We start from the raw sequence: 21,967 nt of genomic DNA on the forward strand, positions 1-21,967 counted from the left end.
TGGTGGGCGGCTCTGCCTGTGCGATTGGGCGTACGCATACACAAAGTGGCCGTTCGCTAAGACATGGTGGGCGTGCTTATGCCTTGGCGAGCGATCGCTTCCCGTGGGGTCACTTTGACAAATTTGCATACGCATCCAGCGAGTGTATGCAGATAGCGAACGGGTCTGAATCAGGCCCTCACTTCAGGATTTCTAAAATGTGGGACCTATGCAGAAATCTCCTGCAGAAGTCTAATTAGCACAAGAGACCGCAGTCCCCAATTATTATCTATGGAGACTACAATGTACCAAACTCGGAAAAACAAAGCTTTTCGAAGTTTGCTTCTTTGCGTAAACTATTTCATGCCTGTGGAGGCATTCTCGCAGGAGAGGGATCTTATGATCCCTCTCCCACAGCCTCTGTCCGGCTCTGGAAACTGAGACTGTGCATATGCACAGTGGGCCTGATTCAGAGCCGACCGCTCTGACCAGAGTGCTCGCTCTGAATCAGTGCCCTCCGCCATGAAAATGGAGCGGCCTCCTGGCCGCTCGCATAGCTGTGGGTGACCACCTACAGCATATGCGAGCGTCCATGATGATGGTCGCGATGGTCTTGACCATCGCGACCATCGGGCTTGCGACGGAGACCCTGCGGTAGGGTCTCGCTGCCGCAAGCCCTGGAGTGATTTTGGCTCTATCAGAGCCAAAATCACTCCCACTGACATCACTACTGATGTCAGTGGGGCCGGCTTCAGATGGTAGGCGTTCCCATGGGGACATCGACAGCACGCCCCCTTTGGTGCGAGACCCGGAGCGATGGAGAGCCCGTCGCTCGCCGGGTCTCGCGCATGCGCATGACGGAGCTCCTTCCGTCGTGCGCATGCGCAGTGGGGGAACATCGACCCGCTTGCGAGCGTCCTGCGCTCGTGAGCGGGTCTGAATGACCCCCAGTGTCACCTTCTCAGGAATCTTTCGAAAATATGAAAGACTCCTGGCCGCTAAGCACTGTCTCTTCAAGTTCATTTTAGTACATAGAGGGGATACTTTAGTTACAAATTAAAAAGTCCATTGTGATACGGACTGCCGCCATTAATATACATAGGCCCCTTAGTCTTGCTTAAACAAGAACAGCAAAAATTACATATTTATTTACATCATTATATATATATATTTTTGTCAAGAAAGAAAATGAGTTAATACACTACAGCTGAATGATGTTAGTGATTTTACAGTGTCATGGCTAATTGTGTGAAACACATCATATTGCACACATGTGTGCGCCTTTCTCCAGGACAATAATGCTTTAAAGTGAAGTTCTGTGAAGCCTTGTAGTATGAGGGAGGATCTCCATATTGTGGGTGTTGAATGTTCACAAATATTTTGGGAGCTAACCACTTCCATGTGTCTTGAATGCTACATTGAAACTACTATGCATAATGGGATTCCAGATTAGCCTAAATGCAGATTTATTTTTCTAGGGTGGGTCCATTTATATGGTAACAGTTATGTTTTCAGGGGGGGGGGTTTATTCACCACAATGCTGATTACTTATATAACTGAGCAAAATTGTCAATAAACTGGCCCAAATGATGAGGATTCAACCAGGGCCGCAACTAAGGTGGAGCGACATCTACCACAGTGCAGGGCAGGGGGTGCTGTTCAACGGCGCCTGTCAATTTTCTGTTTATCATCATTCTCACTTGTAGCTTCCTCTTCTTTTATCCCCAGCAACTGAAGGTGCACATATTCTTCTGTACTTACTGTACTGCCTGTGAGAGGTGCTGGAATCATGTCCTGGGTATGGTGGGGGCAATTCAGTCTGTTGGTGGGTGACCATACTGAGGGCAAAAGGAGGATCATCTTTGCAATGGGGCCCTGTTTTTTCTACATCGTTGACTTCTCCCTAATACCCAGTAGGAGTCCCCCCTTATTTTTATCTGGACTTTCTGAGTTAAAGTGTCAGCAACGGCAACGCATCTTGCACCCCTTGCGTCCTGCTCTCAGCTCGAATTCGAACAGTTTTGAGCAAATTCAGGTTGCTGTAATTCACAGCTGCTGACTCACACCCGCGATACATTCGCAGCTAATTGGATTGACCCCATAGTCGTATCTTGGCACTTGTTACCTATAAATATTTTAATGACTGTCCTAAAATTGTATGTACCTACTTCTAGAACTTGTCATCTTCCTGTCCCCACAGGTGCAGATTCCATCTATAAAAGTCCTCTATGTCACATGTTATTCCAGCCTCCAGTCTAATCCAAACATTCCATTTTATTTTCTTCAATGTAAATGATTATTTTTATTTTTGCATTGACACTTATGAATATTTATTGGACTTTGGTGAGTACTTATGTATATACAGTATATAATGTGTGTGTGTCTATATACAGTTAGGTCCATTGCATATTTATACACTGACACAATTTTTGTTATTTTTGCTGTTTACCAAAACATAGTCAAGACACAATTATATAATGAATATGGTTTTATTTTTTTTTATGTCGCAAACCCGTAGTGTATCTGATAACATCAATGTCCTGGGTGCTGTCAGCGTTGTTCTTATGGTCAGGATCTGGAGGACGAGTTTCAGCTGCACGTTGATTCGTCTGCCGACCTCAGTGATCTTGTGGAGGACACAGACATGGTTACTCTCCACCTCAAATGCAGCTAGGTGTTTCCTTGGGATCGAGATCACGTGGGGCAATTTATGACGCAAACCCATGGTGCGTCTCATAGTATCAATGTCCCTGGCGCTGTATGCGTTGTACTTATGGTCGGGCTCTGGAAGACGAGTATCTTTTGCCAGCACTTTGCTTCCTCTGCTGCCCTTTGGAGTCTTAGGGGGACACATACACAGTTCCTCTCCTCTCGTATCTTGATGTTCTTAGCCTCAGGGGCGCCGAGAGGGGGGAGAGCGGGTACAAATTACCAGGGGACCCAGAGCATACCAGTTCTAGCCACGTTTTTAAAATTTTTGTTAATGTCATTCACTTTTCTTATACCTCCGCGGATGGGCAGAGGGCCGGGAGGAGGGAAGGGGGTCGGTGTGAGTCACTGGCCAGCATGAATCTATGCTTCCTTCCTTAGTTTTGCAGTGCACTGACTGTGCATCTGTCGCGGGGCTGTCTCGCAAGATGATGACGTCATCATCTCGCAAGTCTCTTCTCCAGGCTCCGAGCACTGGGAGGGACAGGCAGGGATGGATGGGCGTGGGTTATGTTCTTGAATCTTGTGGCCACGCAGTATCGGTCAGAAGAATCAATCAGGGGCAAGGACCTGGTTCGCCTGTTGGATCGGTGCGAGGGAAGAGCGCACTGGCTGTGAGTGACAGACACTGTGGTGCTGCTAAATTCAATATAAATATACATCTATTACCATTAGTCTATTCAAAATCATGCTGATTAGAAAGCCAAATATTGTTTTTTTGTCATTACTTTGTGAAAGCATTATTTGTTTTGAATATTATCAATATAAAACTTACAACTTGTTAGTTTACTGTGGGTTCCTAGTACACACACACATATATGTGTATAGATACATGTGTGTATATATATATGTGTGTGTGTACAGACTATATATATATAAATTTATGTATATATATGAATGTGTATATATATATATATATATATATATATACACAGTCAGGTGCATAAATATTGGGACATTGACAGAATTTTCATATTTTGGCTTCTATTCACCACCACAATGGCTTTAAAATGAAACAAACAAGATGTGCTTTAACTGCAGACTTTCAGATTTAATTTGAGGGTACTTACATCCAAATCAGGTGAACGGTGTAGGAATTACAACGGTTTCTATATGTGCCTCCCACTTTTTAAGGGGCCAAAAGTAATGGGACTATCAACTCAGATTTTGGATGCGTAATGGTGCAGAAGCACTTGCTGCTTGTACAGTCACCGTAGGAGGTGGGACTGATTGTACCGGAGCTGGCTGAGCAGCTCCGACTCGTTGTATTAAGATCTGCAGGCACTGCATAATCTGAGCCTGATCTTCTTCTTGTTTCTCGACTCTTAGCAAGTAGGTTCTCGAGCAAGTCTCGTGGTGATAGATTACCAGCAGCATCCATGTTTTTTAGGCCAGAGTATTCTGTCACAAACTCTCGGACGGATTGTGGATGCAACCCATATTTAGGGAATTGGCTTGACCTATACCTGAGGTGCGGAGTCTAATGTGCCGGCGGTATTCACCAGGGACCTTCGTAAGAAGTTATGGACTTGGCTGCATCCGACACACAGGTCTCAGTCCTCAGGTTAGGTTCCCCTATACAGGTGCTGGTGGATTCTGAATGGAGTGTAGAAGAAGTAAATATAGTCGACAAGCCAGGTCAAACCAAACAGACGAGACAGTACCAGGGAGCAGACGTAAACGGGTCACAGGGAGAAGCCAAGGTCAGAACCAGATATCAAATGCAGTACCAGGGGACAGACGAAATCTGAGTCACAAAGCAAGTCAAGGTCAGTAACGGAATTACAGGAATGCACTGGAATGCTGCAGTATCGTTATGGAGCCTATACTCAGTTGCCAGAGACTCCCTCTTATAGGGAGGAGTTCAAATCTTGTGCCAAACGTGAATCACATTTGGCGCACTTGGCCCTTTAAATCTACTTGCAGTACGCGCGCGCGCCCCACGGAGCCGCGGCTGTCTGCACACCACCAACAGGGGAGCCACGGCAGCAGACGCCGGGATCTCCCTACTTGCCGCTCGCCGGGGGACATGACAGGCAGCCGGAGAGGACCTCGTCGGCAGCGGGCATCGGGATCTCCCCGTCCGCTGCCCGTCAGGGAGCCAGTGCTGCCGGAACCGGAAAATGATGACCGGTGTACGGCACACTGTGACAGCGTTTAAAAATGTAGTCATCAGTTTGCTGAAGAGTGGTGGTAATTTTCTTGTAACACCCATTCTTCTGCCCATGGCCAGAGTGATTACATCATCACAGAAAAATTGTTTGACTCTTCAGGAAGTCAGGTATAAATAGAAGGGTTAACCATTGATGGTCCCATTGTTGCTTAATATCAATTTTCGGCTGAGCAGCGCAAATTTTATAGTGAGGCTTAGTGGTGGGCCATTCACAAAAGAGGTTGATACCCAATGAGTACCAGGGGCAGGGCTAAGAACTGTACTCTTCTAATCTAGGAGTTAATAAAATTGCTGGAAACCATCAACGCATCTTTGCCATCGATGATGGAGAACCAATGGATCTCCGCCATCAATGGCAAACCATCAATGGTCGATGGCCATCCCTATAGTCAGGGAGATCACCGCCATTTCAGGGAGTCTCCCTGACATAGAGGGAGAGTTGGAAAGTATGCAATTGACCCATGGTGTACACTGGATGCATCCGCATTTGTTTGCGAATGTGTTAAAAATGTAAGCAGCATGGACCTTTTCCTATTCATTTAATGGTGATATAGTCATATGGTCATAATCCTCACAGCGGAATCCTGGCTAAGGATTTATGATAGGCATCGAAATACCGACGCCTATCATTATCCCGACGCCGGAACACCATCCCGAACTAAGGTATGTCCGGGGCACCCTTAGCGTTAGCTGGGGGGGGAGGGTTACGATTAGGGAGTCTAGCAGGGTTAGGTTTGGGGAGAGATTAGGGTTAGGCACCCCCCCTCCCAGGAGGGTTAGGTTTGCTGAGCGGTAACGGGGAGTTAGGGTTAGGCACCACTAAGGGAGGGTTAGGGTACTTACCCGCCCCTGTCGGGATCTTGATCCTGTCGGGCATCCACTGTCGGCAATTCAATCCCATTCCCATTTAATTATCTATTTCATTTCTGTGGGGTTTCCAACTTGTTCTTTTCATGCAGACACCCCATAAAAGTGAATGTGAGATGCATTGTGCACACACATGTCCCACCCAGGAAGAGTGGCATATTTGATAAGTGGAGAGAGGTTTGGGAGCATAATCAGTGGCGTATCTATAATGGGTGCAGCATGTGCGGGGCACATGGGCCCCCAGGTCCAGGGGGGCCCCACACCGCACACACTGCATCCATATTATTTTAGACTTACCTGTCCGTTGGCCCACGTCGGGTGTCAGCGCTGTTCAGAACACCGGAAAATGGCCACCGCGGCCATATTTCCGGCGTTCTGTGCATGCGCAGCAGACTCCGGGCACACTCTAGTGCCCGGAGTCTACCAAGGCTTCGGTGGCTGGCTAGCCGCATCAGTTGGCTGCCGGCCACCAGGGAGAGAGGGAGGCCCCGCAAGGGGAGTGCACACGGGCCCCCTCCTCTCTTAAGACGCCCCTTATCATAATATGAGAGAAGGGGTGGTGGGTGGTATAATGTGAACCAGGACCAAATTATATTAAATATTTCCCTGCAATAAATATCAATAACATTGGTATGTTTAGCACAGGTTTATGTCTTGCAACCATTCAGTTTGCATTTTCAATTATGATTTATATATAAGATGTATAATAATAGTTAGAGCTAAGTAGAGTATTCTAACATGTTTTACATGGACATAACGTATATATAGAGATGTCACTAGTTTTAGCTCCCTTATGTTATGTTTTACCAGGAAAACTGTGTCATTATATCTAAATATGGGAGGGCATCTTTCCCCTCTGGGAGAGCAGAAATGGAGAGGAAGCCTGATTTCTCTGCTATAATTAACTTGCCTGCCTAATGTAGGAGCTGTGAAGACACCTCTGGTAAGGTGACAATACAACCCTCATACATATGCAGCAAGGCTTCACACTGCCTATATTTCCCTGTTCCTTGCATTTACCAAGTATCCTGTACTCAGGGGAAGGTGGGAAACAATAGAAAAGAAGATAATTCTCCTTTCCGTAAAAGATCTATAGCTTAGCGCAACATGAAGTGGTATATTATGTGGAATGCAAACACTTCTTTCATATATAAAAGCATTCCTTTGTCAGTTCTGGTCAAGGTCAGAACAACAGGAAGATCATTGTTCAACATACACATGTTAATACTCAGTGTATTTGTCATGCTAAAGAATAAATATTCCCTCACACTCACACAGCTAGCTGGCATAGTGGTTGTCAATGAGCAGCTCAAATATTCCCATGATCCAGATACCTGAGATCTGAGAGTATTCTGACCAGATCAGCAATGGGCAGGGCTGAATTGGGACCTGGGGCTGAAAATGATCAAGGACCTATTATGAGAAGCTGAGGAGATGTGAACAGTGCCGTGCAGGTGTGGCCAGTGCCATGTGGGCATCTACACCAGCTGCACAATCAGCCCCAATGTTTCCCTAAATATGTAAAAGTAGAAAAATTGCATAATTTTGTGAGGAAAATAGAAATACCATTTTAATACTTATGATTAATGCTGTCATTATGATGGGCCTATTTTATGTGAAGGCCTGGAGCTGGAGCTTCATCTGCTCCATTGTTAATTTGGTCCTGGCAATGGGCATCATGTTGTTGGAAATATGTGTGTACATGTGCGGTGGTATGGCAGAGTTTATGTCCACACCAGCAGATGCCTTATCACTACAAACAGATCAGTTTCTTAACCAGTAGAATGTTTTATTGAAGGACAATTGAGCAGAGCATAGAGCTCATCAGCTGGCTCTGCAGTTCTCCTCCAGCTGCGATTTTTGTTACTGCCCGCTGCCCCCACTGTCTCTGCTCCCCGCTCCTGCCAGCTGTATGAGCTGCCGCCCAATCAGAGCTGTGCTAGACCACTCCGCTCTTGGCTGGTGGAGGGGCATGGCGACATTATTCGCAAAAATCATTTGTAACCTCTGAGGTGGTGAGTAGAGATGCATTATATGTTAGAATTAAATATTACATATGGCAATTTAATAACTGGGTAAATTTAAAGTTTATTTTAAAATTGTGTATTTGTATTTTATCTTTTTGTATAATGGGCAGGTGTCTTTTTTATTTGTTTATTTTTATTTATTGAAACACAAACAGACAAAAGGTAAAATAAATAAAGAATTCGACGTTATACATAACACACAAATGGGAAAAAAATAAATGTAGGCTATTTGGCAAATCTCAACTCTAATGATAACAATTAGGCAGGGGGGCAGACCATACATGCCTACTCTCCCGGGAGTCGCAGGAAGCTCCCGATTTTTCAGGTAACCCTCCGCACCCCCGGAAGAGTAGGCATATCTCCCGCATCCCTCCGACTTCCTAGTGAAGTGGGCAGGATGGGGAGATTTACGTGGAATTTCTTGTCCGTAGGGAAAAGGAGGGGTTAAATGGTGCAAGTCGTTTCATTTAGACCTGCCCCCTCCTCACGGACCCGCGGATGGGGGAGAGTAAAAGTCTACCCAAGGCTGGAGAATAGACTTGGGGAAGAGTTCCTGATTCAGCACGGAACACAAGTCTGCATACGCACGCACCCGGCCGCTGCGAAAATATGCTAATGAACCCAATCGCAATGACACCGCAGCACAAGAACCAGATGCCCACCACTACATAATGCTGCCCACTTCCCTTTACTCACATCCACAATATCTCGCTAGACAGCAAAAAATGTGGTAACATCGAGAACCATCGAACCCATTAGCATAATAGTGGTTGTACCTGACCTCACTCAGGATCTATGTCAGCTTGAGGGGATCTGCACTAAGGATAAGAGTGGTCGCAAGTTAAATGAAACTGGCAGCACCGTAACTGAGTGTTACGGCACCCTGTTTCTGCCATACCCCGAGTGCATGATGTGATATTGAGGGGACAGGGCTGCCAGCACTTGGAATCCCAAAGCCCAGGGGGCTGTACAGGCTGCAGTGTCCATGCTCGAGGCATCACCACAGCAGCAATTCTGTCTGCAGGGTGCCATTCTAGCCAGATGCAGGGACGGTGCCGCACACAGGGCCCTGCGTTCTGTGCGGTGGCACTGCTCCCACACCCAGGGCCATCTTAATAGCATTATAACCACTGGGCAAAGCAATACACTGGGGCCCCTAACAACCTATTCACAGGAATACAAAATGTAAATGGTCAATAAAATGAAACCTTTAGATTTTTGGTACTTCCTACAAAATCAATATTTAAACGTAAAAAAATATGATGTAAAGTGAGCATTATAGATTCCACCTCCCTCTTCTCTTCTCCAGCTCGCAGTGCAGTCCCTGCTCTGTACTGCAGCTATGATTAAAGTATGGAGCGCCCCCTGTGAAAAGGGGACCTGGGAGGATGTGCCCCCCCTCCCAATCCGGCTCTGTGGCTGCACACTGGGAGGCAGGTAGAGAATGTTGCCTGGCTGTTCTGATTGTGTATAATTCACACAATGTGAGCAATTGAGTGCCTAAGTTCCCAACCATTTCAGCGACACTCCCACGACACTCACATTACATGCCCATAAGACGGACCATATATGTGCGTTTGAATAACCACCTCCCTGGAACACCCAACTCATTTCCAATACATTCCTGTTACCATTTGTCTCAATCTCACCTGTGCATACACACCGTGAGATGTGCAACTTTTTAGTGACTTAGGCTCATGTGTAGTTACAAAACATTGACTGTTTGTGTGAATATCAGCATTGTGTGCGACTCAGAATCAGACCCTAAGAGGCCCATTTATCATTCCCAAATATTAAGTATCCCATGGAAGTATTATGGAGGAGCGCAACAGATATCTATGAAATCTGCTGCGGTTCCTCCATTTCCGATAGTAGCTGCAACTCCCATTGGTTTCGATGGGGGATGTGATGCTGTCAGATTTACTAAGCTCTGGAATGCAAAGCATTTCGGAATTTGGCCCCCACAGCTAACACCTAATCTAAAGATTGCGTTGTGCTGCTGTAGCCTATCGGCTCCACATTGCAATACTACCCGGGAGAGGGTTCCAGAGGAGTCCTCTCTGGCAATGGCCACAACGCATGCGTGGTCTGTAGAACAAACATGCGCAGGAGTCCCGACACAGTAGTGAAGGGATCGCTTAAGCAGTCACTTCACTCCAAGCACATCACAGTGATGGGCTCTTAGCCCCTGTCCCTAGGGGTACAGCTTGATACATACAGGTGGTATGATCGCATACTACAATGAGATCATGGGCACTAATATCGTGCTGAGATTGCATTGAGTATGTGATCATTGATAAATGAGGCCCTAAGTCCCTAATTGTACGAATAACTATGTCAGGCCCTAGGGCCTGATTCAGCAGTGCACACAAGTTTAGCAAATGCCAGAGCTCCAGGAGGTAGATGTATATGTGTCAAAGTCAACAATCAAGAGAAGACTTCACAAGAGTGAATATTGAGGATTCACCACAAGATGTAAACCATTGGTGAGCCACAAAAACAGGAAGATCAGATTAGAGTTTGCCAAACAACATCTAAAAAAGCCATTACAGTTCTGGAACAACATCCTATGGACAGATGAGACAAAGATCAACTTGTACCAGAGTGATGGGAAGAGAAGAGTATGGAGAAGGAAAGGAACTTCTCATGATCCAAAACATACCATCTCATCAGTGAAGCATGGTGGTGGCAGCGTCATGGCGTGGGCATGTATGGCTGCCAATGGAACTGGTTCCCTTGTATTTATTGATGATGTGACTGCTGACAAAAGCAGCAGAATGAATTCTAAAGTGTTTTGGGCAATATTATATGCTCATATTCAGTCAAATGCTTCTGAACTGATTGGACGGCGCTTCACAGTGCAGATGGACAATGACCCGAAGCATACTGCAAAAGCAACCAAAGAGTTTTTTAAGGCTAAAAAGTGGAATGTTATGCAATGGCCAAGTCAATCCCCTGACCTGAATCCGATTGAGCATGCATTTAACTTGATGAAGACAAAATTGAAGGGAAAATGCCCCAAGGACAAGCAGGAACTGAAGACATTTGCAGTAGAGGCCTGGCAGGGATGAAACCCAGCGTCTGGTGATGTCTATGCATTCCAGACTTCAGGCTGTAATTGCCTGCAAAGGATTTGCAACAAAGTATTAAAAAGTGAAAGTTAGATTTAGGATTGTTTAGTTTGTCCCATTACTTTTGGCCCCTTAAAAAGTGGGAGGCACATATAGAAACCGTTGTAATTCCTACACCGTTCACCTGATTTGAATGTAATTACCCTCAAATTAAATCTGAAAGTCTGCAGTTAAAGCACATCTTGTTTGTTTCATTTCAAAGCCATTGTGGTGGTGAATAGAGGCCAAAATATTAAAATTCTGTCAATGTCCCAATATTTATGCACCTGACTGTATATACCTCCATGCGAGCGAGACTACTACAAGTGACATTGTATCAATGATGTAACCACAAGATTAAACTCAATTAACCTTGTGGATACGATGTAGCGGCTCCCATCATAGACTTCAATGGTGAATTCTCACCGTTGATGTCTATGGGGAACACAGGCTTACCGCATTCAGCCAATCAGGGAGCTGCTCCGAAGGAGATGCCCGCTGATTGGCTGGCGGTTCCTTCAATGACGGGGCACACGTGTGCCCCGGTCATTTAAGCGGAGCAAAGGTATGTGTACATACATACCTTTGCTCGGTCCGGCATGGATCGGTTTTATTTCGGTTTGCTCTTTTAACACTTTGGATGCCTACTTGGACAAGAGGACGCGATCTACACATACACATAGGAGACGTGAGTATAGATTTTTATTTTAGGTACCCCTACGGATTACTTCGGATACTAGGTGAGTATGTGTGAGTGTGCATGAATGTTTTATTAAAATGTTACAGTCACGGTGTGTTTTTTTACGTATTTCTTTAGTTGTTGAACTGCAAGTGCCAGCGGGCCCGTAATGCCCCGCATGCTGGTATTTGTGGTTCTCCAAATACCAGCATGCAGGGGAGGCTTGCTGGTACTTGTGGTTCTACAACTAAAGACAATATTTAACACTTTATTTTACACCAAACACTAACACTATCAACCGGGCACCCACCGCCCTAGGGTGCTGGGGATAGCCCCGGGCTATCAGTCTAGGCCTGGGGTGCCCTGGAGAGGGTGACCCCTTTATTCGGGGGGTCCCCAACTCCCCAGGGATCCCCGGTCTGGGCTGGTTAGTGGTCAGGGGTAATGCTTTGGTCCGGGGAAACCGGCGAAAGGTTTTCCCTGGCTGTGGCATTATCCCCCCGGTTCGTTTTGTCCCCTGATTTTCCAGAACCAGGACCAGCTCAACAAAGCCCTGTGCTGGTTCTTAATATACAGGGGCCCCCTACGCATTTTTGCCCCTGTATTTTTAGAACCAGGACAGGCTTTATAAAGCCCAGGGCTGGTTATGCTTTTGGGGAGGGGGTGCACGTCATTTTTTTAAAATTTTAAAACCTTTTACATAAGTACACACAGAAACATGCACGTATCTTATGGATATGTGCATGTTTCTGTGTTAAAATGACCTGCTCAGGATATACTCGCTAGCCTGAAGCAGGTCTATTATTTGGGGACTTTTGGTTATCTTTTTTTGCGAGTCTAAAACTGACACCTTATTACATTGGGCGAGGTGATTGTTTTCAATGTGAAAACATCTGGATGCGAGTTTGAGAATGGGCATTTTTAGTAACTCTGAAAAATGCAAGTTTTAGTGAACTGACACCCTATCACTTTGGAGAGTTGTGAATAATTGCAAGGTTAGCACAAAACTCGCAATTTACCAAAACTGACACCCTACTACATTTGGCCCTCTATTTTGCATTTGATTTTCAAATTGAATTCGATCTTGTTTCATGTTAATAAGGGATTTGATGTTCGATTTTGCATGTTCATGTGCAAATCGAACACCAAATCACACTCCAAAATGAACTTCAAAACCCCAAATGAATAGAAGAGCTTTATGCTTTCATATTCAGCATGATGCATGCATGTATCTTATTGTAAAAACCTTGTTAAGTGTTAATTTAAAAAAAAAATTACGTGGGCTCCCCCCTCAAAGTACAACCAGCCCCAGACTTTATATAGCCAGTCCTGGTTGTGTGAATACAGGGGAAAAATTGCGTAGGGTTCCCCTGTACTTAGCGTGACCAGCACCGGGCTCTGAGCTGGTCCTGGGTCTGGAATTACAAGGGGGAAAAAAGCATAGGGTTCCCCTGTAATTTCCATAACCAGCACCGGACCCTTTCTAGCGGGGAGAGTAATGCCAAAGCCAGGGAAAACCTATCACAAGGAAACAATCGCTTAGTAAATAAGCCCCCTGGTCTCCTATGGAGTAATAGTGTTTAGCTTGTGTTTTTTTATGAGTAACGGATACTGGTGCTGACATATCAATAGGTCTAATCTTTATAATAAAAATATATTGCCAGCAGGTGGGTTATACAGTATGTATGTGTAGTTACTGACTGCCCAAATTTAAATTTCAATAATGTAAGTAGAAAAATAGATATTAATTATATGAAAAAAATTAAGATATTTTTAAACATTTACACCTGGAAAGTCCTTGATCCAAAGCATTGCTAGCATAAGAGTTATTGCAGCAGTACGCACACCACAGCAATACTTGGCATGGGGGAAGCCTTAGCCAGCAACAGCAGTCAGATGATACTGCCGGCAATTATTCCCGAAGATAACCCTTTCATGTTTGGCTTATTACAAAAAGCCCTATTGCTGTTGAATATTGCTGATAATAGAGTTTTCACCCATTGAAGCTCCACTGCTTTGAAGATTGCCTGGTCTGCCCTCTCCCACTTTAAATTCTAATTTGTCTTACCTTGTGTGTTAGTGCTGTGGGGCTGATCACATTTCTCAGTCACAATGCCACAGAGGCTAAGGGCGAGGTTTTGCATAGAGTACATGCACAGACACAAAGTTATGTATTGTCATTCAGTGGCATCACAAGGTGGGTGCGGGGGGTGCAGGCCGCACCTGGGTGTCACCCACTGAGGGGTGACACCAAGGTGCAGACTCCCCATCAGAGACAGGATCCGGGTGCTGCATTGTAGAATTACGTACAGCACTCAGCTCCTGACACAGTGAGGGAGTCGGCACTTCAGACAGGCACCCCCGGTGTGATAAAAAACAGGTCTCGGGCCACAAAGCCATGCCCCCACGTGAGGCCATGCCCCCTTCTCAGCGACACGTGGTTCCTCCATGCGAACTACGGACCACACAGTCACACATTGTCACAGTTTAAGCCCTGAAACAACCTCATTGGACACCGGGTGCGGGGAGTAGTGATGAGTCCGTAGTTCTGTGGATAAGGGGGCGTGGCCTGTCTCTGACGGGGAGTCTGCACCTTGGTGTCACCCCTCGGCTGGTGACACCCTGGTGCAGTTCGCACCCCGCGCAACCACCTTGTGACACCACTGCTCAGATGTATAACAGAATAATGGGGGGTGTGCTGTAATTTATTCAGACCAGGGTTAGTATATAGGGCCTGATTCAGACCCACTCGCGAGCGGCTGTCCACTCGCAAGTGGGTCAATGTTCTGGACTGAGCATGTGCACGACGGAGGGAGCTCCGTCGTGCTCATGCGCCAGACGCGACGAGCGAAGGAAAGTCCTTCGCTCGTTGTGTCTGATCAAAGGGGGCGTGCTGTCGATGTTGATTGACAGCACGCCCCCTTTGGTAGGCATGCCGGGGGCGTGCCTCCCTGACGGGGGCGTTCCCACGGGAACGCCTCCCGTCAGAAGCCGGCCCACTGACATCACTAGTGATGTCAGTGGGAGTGATTTTGGCTCTGATAGAGCCAAAATCACTCCGGAGCTTGCGGTTGAAAACCTCAACCGCAGGCTCCGGCTCGCAGTTTCGATGGTCGTGATGGTCAAGACCATCGCGGCCAACAAACTGCACGCTCGTATAGCCTGTGGGTGGTGACCCACAGCTATACGAGCGTCCAGGAGTGTCACAATTGGTGCTCGAGGGTTACCTGTATCAGGTGATGAACTGGAAACACTGGAGGCCGGCTGGACTGGAACCATGGGGGACATGAATAGCTCTTTTAATAAAAGAAGTGGGTAGCAGTGAGAACTGCCTTGGGTGATGAGTGACTGGAACTGGAAACTTGAGAGGTTGGAATGAGACCAGAAGGAACTTGGAGGGACCGGACTGGGACCGGCAGGTAGGCAGACTGAGCTGGTCGGGGTACCAGTAGATGAGCTTGCAGACGGATGGTAGCGTGGAAGCTACTTGTTGTGGCTTGGGAAGCCGTGGGTAGACGTGGTAGCGTGGAAGCTACTTGGAGCGGCCTGGGAGCCGTGGGCTAGAGGTGGTAGCGTGGAAGCTACTTGGTGCGGCCTGAGAGCCGTGTGGAGAAGCGGGTAGCGTGGATAGTCACTTGGAGAAGCTGGTAGCGTGGAAGCTACTTGGAGTGGCCTGGGAGCCGTAGGCGAGAAGTGGTAGCGTGGAAGCTACTTTGTGCGCCTGGGAGCCGTGTGGAGAAGCGGGTAGCGTGAATAGTCACTTGGAGCGGCCTGGGAGCCGTAGGCGAGAAGTGGTAGCGTGGAAGCTACTTTGTGCAGCCTGGGAGCCGTGTGGAGAAGCGGGTAGCGTGGATAACTGAACGTAGCAGGCTTTACAGATAGCACTGGTCTAGGAACCAGCAGGAGCCTGGGACACACTGGAACTCAGGTACAGCTACAGCACAAGTTGTACACCACGGAACGTAACGAGATGTTCAAGCACTGAGTGCTATTAGAGGAGGATCTATATACCAAGAGTCTGGCAGCGATTGGTGGATGCAGACAGGTGGTCTGGCAGTGGCATTCAGAGTGGAGCAAGACACAGCATGCAAAGGAGTATTCATCTCTGCAGCTCTGAGAATCAGGACCACACCTGTGATTCCAATTAAGACTAGCAATGCTCACAGACAAAGCAGGGTCCAGGTGGTTAATCAGTTTGGCTAGGAGAGCAGTCTGCACACACAGATATCACAGCCAGCATGATTCAGCCAGAGCAGATGTCCCAGGAGAATTGCAAACACAGATCCATGGAGCAGCTGACAGAGGTAAGTCTCAAGGCAAAAAGGTGACAACTAGACAGGATCGTGACAGTACCCCCCTCTTATGGGTGGACTCCGGACACCAAAACAAAAACTTCTAAAAACTTGGCTGAGCCTGTCCGATATCTTCAAGAACTTGAAACTTTGAGAACTCTAGAAGGTGTTTGGAAAACTGTTTCCTGAGGTAATTTGCTAAAAAAATCTTTCCTTGGAGAGCATAATGTCAATCAACTTAAACAAGCCATCTTCCTTAATAACCTTGACCCCAAGACTCTTTGCTTTCTCTCGCTTGGTTTTTCCACCAAAACGACCCATAACGAGATAATCAATTTTACTGCATATCTTCTCGGAACTTTGCCTCCATAACTCTCAATTAACAACTTGGCTTCCTCCTTTTCTATGGGCTCCAAATATCCCACGATCACAAAGGTTAATCCCTTCAAGCATCTCTCTGTCCCTAGAGGAATTTGCATAGTGTTAAGAAGAGTAGCTGAAGAATTTTCCTTTTTCAGCAAAGTAGTTTTTACTGGTAATTCTTGGGAGAACGTATGACTAGGAAGAGCATGGTCTGATACCAAATGGTTGTCGAGGAAAGGAGTATTGTCATGCACAGGATCGAATTCAGAATCAGAATCCATGTCCAAAGGAAGATCAGAGGAGTTAACATGACTTGAAAACCTAGAGGACTCCGGAGATGGGCAGAGGGAAACACAACCAACTCTCATGGTATCATATTGTTGGTCTCTAATAGTTCTTTGAGTCTTCTTCTTTCGGACTGATTGATCCTGTACCATATGATTTTGAGAAGGGAGAACAGCGGTGTATGCGAGTTTAATATCAAAAGGTGCTGAAATAACTCCAGAATATTTATCAGAACGGGTATCTGGAGATGGACACATAGGAGCAAATTCTTTAAGCAGAGCTGTACTGAAGGCTATTATGTCTTGTAGAATTGGATCCTTGGACTCAATGAGTGGGTTGGCCCACTCCAAGGCTTTACCTCTAAAGTGCATAAAAAGAAACATGACGATGTTGGTGGGAGTAATACCACAAGCTGGATTGGTTCTCATTAGGGCATCATAATGCTTAAGCAATATGGTGTACTGGGACACATCATCATCGAAGGTCATGGACACTGTATCATCCTGATTTACAGCATTCTTTTCAGGAACTGAGAAGGAACCACTTAAAGATTCTCTAAGGCAATGATTGGATGATTCAGCCAAAGTTGATTGATGTTCTTTCTTAGACAGGACAGTAGAAACTTCCACCAAGAGTGTGGTACTTGAAATCTGCTCCTGGGGAATGGGACTTGAAACCACCTCCTGGGGTATGAGACTTGGGACCCCCTCCTGGGGTGCGAGACTTGGGACCCCCTCCTGGGGTGTGAGACTTGGGACCCCCTCCTGGGGTGCGAGACTTGGGACCCCCTCCTGGGGTGTGAGACTTGGGACCCCCTCCTGGGGTGCGAGACTTGGGACCCCCTCCTGGGGTGCGAGACTTGGGACCCCCTCCTGGAGTGCGAGACTTGAGACCCCCTCCTGGGGCATAATTCTTGTAACCCTCTCCCGGGGTGAGAGGCTTAAGGTCCCCTCCTGGAGTACAGAGCTTGACACTCCCTGTTGGAGTATGGGACCCAAAATTCCCTTCTGGGGAAGCTGACTCGACTTTCCCTTTTGGGGTATGGAACATGAACCCCCCTTTTGGGATGCGCGGACAGAGACTTCCTCCTGGGGTGAGTGACTCAAAACCCCTTCTTGGGTTACGAGACTTAAGGACCCTCCTGGGGTTGAGACTCTGGAGACCCCTCCTGGGGTTGCCAACTGGAGTTCCCTACCGGAACAGGCAGGATCCGGGACGGGACCGGAACAGGCAGAATCCGGGACGGGACCGGAACAGGCAGAATCCGGGACGGGACCGGAACAGGCAGAATCCAGGACGGGACCGGAACAGGCAGAATCCGGGACGGGACCGGAACAGGCAGAATCCGGGACGGGACCGGAACAGGCAGAATCCGGGACGGGACCGGAACAGGCAGAATCCGGGACGGGACCGGAACAGGCAGAATCCGGGACGGGACCGGAACAGGCAGAATCCGGGACGGGACCGGAACAGGCAGAATCCGGGACGGGACCGGAACAGGCAGAATCCGGGACGGGACCGGAACAGGCAGAATCCGGGACGGGACCGGAACAGGCAGAATCCGGGACGGGACCGGTACAGGCAGAATCCGGGACGGGACTGGAACAGGCAGAATCTGGGACGGGACCGGAACAGGCACTGAGACGTTGACACCTGGAACCACTGCTGTAATTGCAAAGGGAACAGTCCTTGATAAAGTGATCAGAAGCTCCACAATAACGACAGAGATGTAAATCCTTACGCCGCTGGCATTCAGCCACAGAGAGCTTGGAGCGCGGGTAACTTCGATGTCTCACTTCACTTGGCATGGAAGAATCTTTGGTTCTTAGAGATTCCAAGACAGAGTTTTTAGTTGAGACAGAGGTAGCTCTAAGAAATTCAGGAATGAGCTGAAAGATTTTGCTGAGTAGAGCCTGTAGCTGTTCCAGCAGTTGATGGAAAGTAGTTAGGGGTTCAGGTACGATTTGGGTATCATCTAGTCGGTTAGTCAGAATTTGCAGAACTTGTAGTACTTGATGCTGTACCGCCTCCTGTGAATCCAAACGAATGATTAGGTTACGGAAAGCACTTGATCCAGGATTAGGTGCTTGATCCGCCACCATTGTTTGGCTTGAACATACTGTCACAATTGGTGCTCGAGGGTTACCTGTATCAGGTGATGAACTGGAAACACTGGAGGCCGGCTGGACTGGAACCATGGGGGACATGAATAGCTCTTTTAATAAAAGAAGTGGGTAGCAGTGAGTGGGTAGCAGTGAGAACTGCCTTGGGTGATGAGTGACTGGAACTGAAAACTTGAGAGGTTGGAATGAGACCAGAAGGAACTTGGAGGGACCGGACTGGGACCGGCAGGTAGGCAGACTGAGCTGGTCGGGGTACCAGTAGATGAGCTTGCAGACGGATGGTAGCGTGGAAGCTACTTGTTGTGGCTTGGGAAGCCGTGGGTAGACGTGGTAGCGTGGAAGCTACTTGGAGCGGCCTGGGAGCCGTGGGCTAGAGGTGGTAGTGTGGAAGCTACTTGGTGCGGCCTGAGAGCCGTGTGGAGAAGCGGGTAGCGTGGATAGTCACTTGGAGAAGCTGGTAGCGTGGAAGCTACTTTGAGCGGCCTGGGAGCCGTAGGCGAGAAGTGGAAGCTACTTTGTGCGGCCTGGGAGCCGTGTGGAGAAGCGGGTAGCGTGAATAGTCACTTTGTAGCGGCCTGGGAGCCGTAGGCGAGAAGTGGTATCGTGGAAGCTACTTTGTGCGGCCTGTGAGCCGTGTGGAGAAGCGGGTAGCGTGGATAACTGAACGTAGCAGGCTTTACAGATAGCACTGGTCTAGGAACCAGCAGGAGCCTGGGACACACTGGAACTCAGGTACAGCTACAGCACAAGTTGTACACCACGGAACGTAACGAGATGTTCAAGCACTGAGTGCTATTAGAGGAGGATCTATATACCAAGAGTCTGGCAGCGATTGATGGATGCAGACAGGTGGTCTGGCAGTGGCATTCAGAGTGGAGCAAGACACAGCATGCAAAGGAGTATTCATCTCTGCAGCTCTGAGAATCAGAACCACACCTGTGATTCCAATTAAGACTAGCAATGCTCACAGACAAAGCAGGGTCCAGGTAGTTAATCAGTTTGGCTAGGAGAGCAGTCTGCACACACAGATGTCACAGCCAGCATGATTCAGCCAGAGCAGATGTCCCAGGAGAATTGCAAACACAGATCCATGGAGCAGCTGACAGAGGTAAGTCTCAAGGCAAAAAGGTGACAACTAGACAGGATCGTGACAAGGAGGACGCTCCATTTTCATGGAGGCCGGCCCTCATTCAGAGCGTGCGCTCTGCTCAGAGCGTGCGCTCTGCTCAGAGCGTACGGCTCTGAATGAGGGCCATAGTTTGTTATCACAGAGCATAAGCAACTTTTATGTTTCGTTTATTGCCACTTTGATGATTATATATGGAGAAACCCTCGCTCTTTCTGTATAGGAGTGCATGTATCATGCACACTGTTTCTCACTGGACACGTATTGGTAACATTGTTGCTAAACACACAGATTCAATTCTACAGTGTGCTAGCTTTCAATAAAGAATGCCCGTGTGTTATTATTCAATGTCATGGCATCCATAGTTTCCTACCAACAGGGGTCATTCAGTGGACTATAGTGCTTAAAACCCTGATATGCTATCCCGCGTGTGATGTACGTTTCACTATTGCTTATTCATAGAATCAACCTGACTCTCGGGTTGATGAGGGTTATATCCTGGTTATGTGTGAGTGGCGTCTCATGCGGCCAATAGGTGAAGCTTATCCGCTTCTTCATTGGTTCCACCGACACTACTATGTATCCTTGTGAGGGAGTTACCATATTTGTAATGATTGGCAGGCCATCTGTCCAATCTGCTCTGTCTGTCATTTTCCTTATTGGTTCTTTTCATCAAACAACAGAAGCAGGCTATGATGCATTGAAGTAAGGATACTGAATTTGAACCTCTATACACTCCTGCCTATACCCTCTAATGTCCTGCCTATACCTTCTAAGGATGATGTTATTTTGCGTACGCAGTTATACAGTAAGTAAAGACTTCAGACCTAGAACATGTGGTTCCAAAGCACAAAGTATTATTCAAGTAAAAGTACAGTCAGTTACACGCTTTTGATCCAAACACAATTCAGCGCAAAGGAATTATACAGACCCAAGTACAGTATACATACGCAGCGCTTCTGGTCCAGATGTAGGCATCAGCAAGAAACCCCTTGTCAATCAGCATTCAGCAAGAAGACTAGGACCCAGGGTTGGAGCACACATTTTTATACCCCCCAGAAATAGACAATAGAGAAGTTTGTTGCTGATGCCATTGGTCCTCAAGGGGGATGTATCTGTTACAGAGCATTTAACAGGTTAACTCAAATAGACACAACCCAGCCTCCAACAACTGGTGGTCTCGGGTTTCCCACCTCATGCAACATCCTAACAGTTGTTCATATAATATACATTTTGTTGCTTGAAGTCTCTGTGGTCCATAAGTTGAGAATGCATGATGCGATCTCCACACCGATGGTACCGGAATACTGTTGAAAGAGTACGCATCAGTACAATACCAATCACGGCTTACTTATCATGTATAAAACCTTAGTTACCAAATAATCTTTATTTCACAGCATTTATGCTAAATCAACAAACTTAAATCTTATACTTTAAAGCTTATTAAACCTTTTGTGTGAATATGTAATGTGTAAGTATGCGGGGTGTGATGTAAAGACGCTAGTTAACTTGGGGCAGATGCGTGCGCATGAAGCTAATAAACAGCATTTTCATACAGGATCTTATGCATTCGCTAATATGCAATTGTGCGTATTAATGTGTGTATGAGAAATGGTGCACTTAAATCTCACTTAAACTAAGTGAACACCTAGCAGTGTGGAATGCTGAGCATTATAGTTCCACACGCCCCCCTCTCTCAGCGGCCCCCACCCCTCCCAGGCTCAAAAGTACAGTCCTTTGTTCTCCCAGGTTCTTGTGTAAATGCAAATTAGCACAGCTACAAGACCCAAACCTCAGATAACACTCTTGGCTTTGAAGGTATTTTATTGTAGGAAGCCTGCTAATGTAAGGTGCTACAAACGACCCTCTTGCTGTATCGAGCAGGGCCACCTGGAGTGAGAGCAGACGTTATGTCCAGGAAGCTTGTCTACACAGGCTAGTTGTCACGTGGCCATTTGCTCTGTTGTTGCTAATGCAATCCAATTTTGACATACCTTACAGCCATTTCTGAAATATATCCTTTAGGGGAATTATAATAATATACACTTTATCCAGAGCACCCAAACTACGTAAAGTCATGAAATGGGCTTTTGGTGAATCGCTGTAACTTATGGTGATGGTCACAGATGCAATCGCATGATGCTAATAGTAATATCGCCACATGTACTAAAGTGTGAGTTTATCTAAAATGGCGCTTAGGCGGCCATTCGCAAAATGGCGTCTTGCGATCTCAT

This window comes from Taudactylus pleione, unplaced genomic scaffold (assembly GCF_031769625.1).
Source record: "Taudactylus pleione unplaced genomic scaffold, aTauple2 ptg001990l, whole genome shotgun sequence".
Classification (NCBI taxonomy): domain Eukaryota; kingdom Metazoa; phylum Chordata; class Amphibia; order Anura; family Myobatrachidae; genus Taudactylus; species Taudactylus pleione.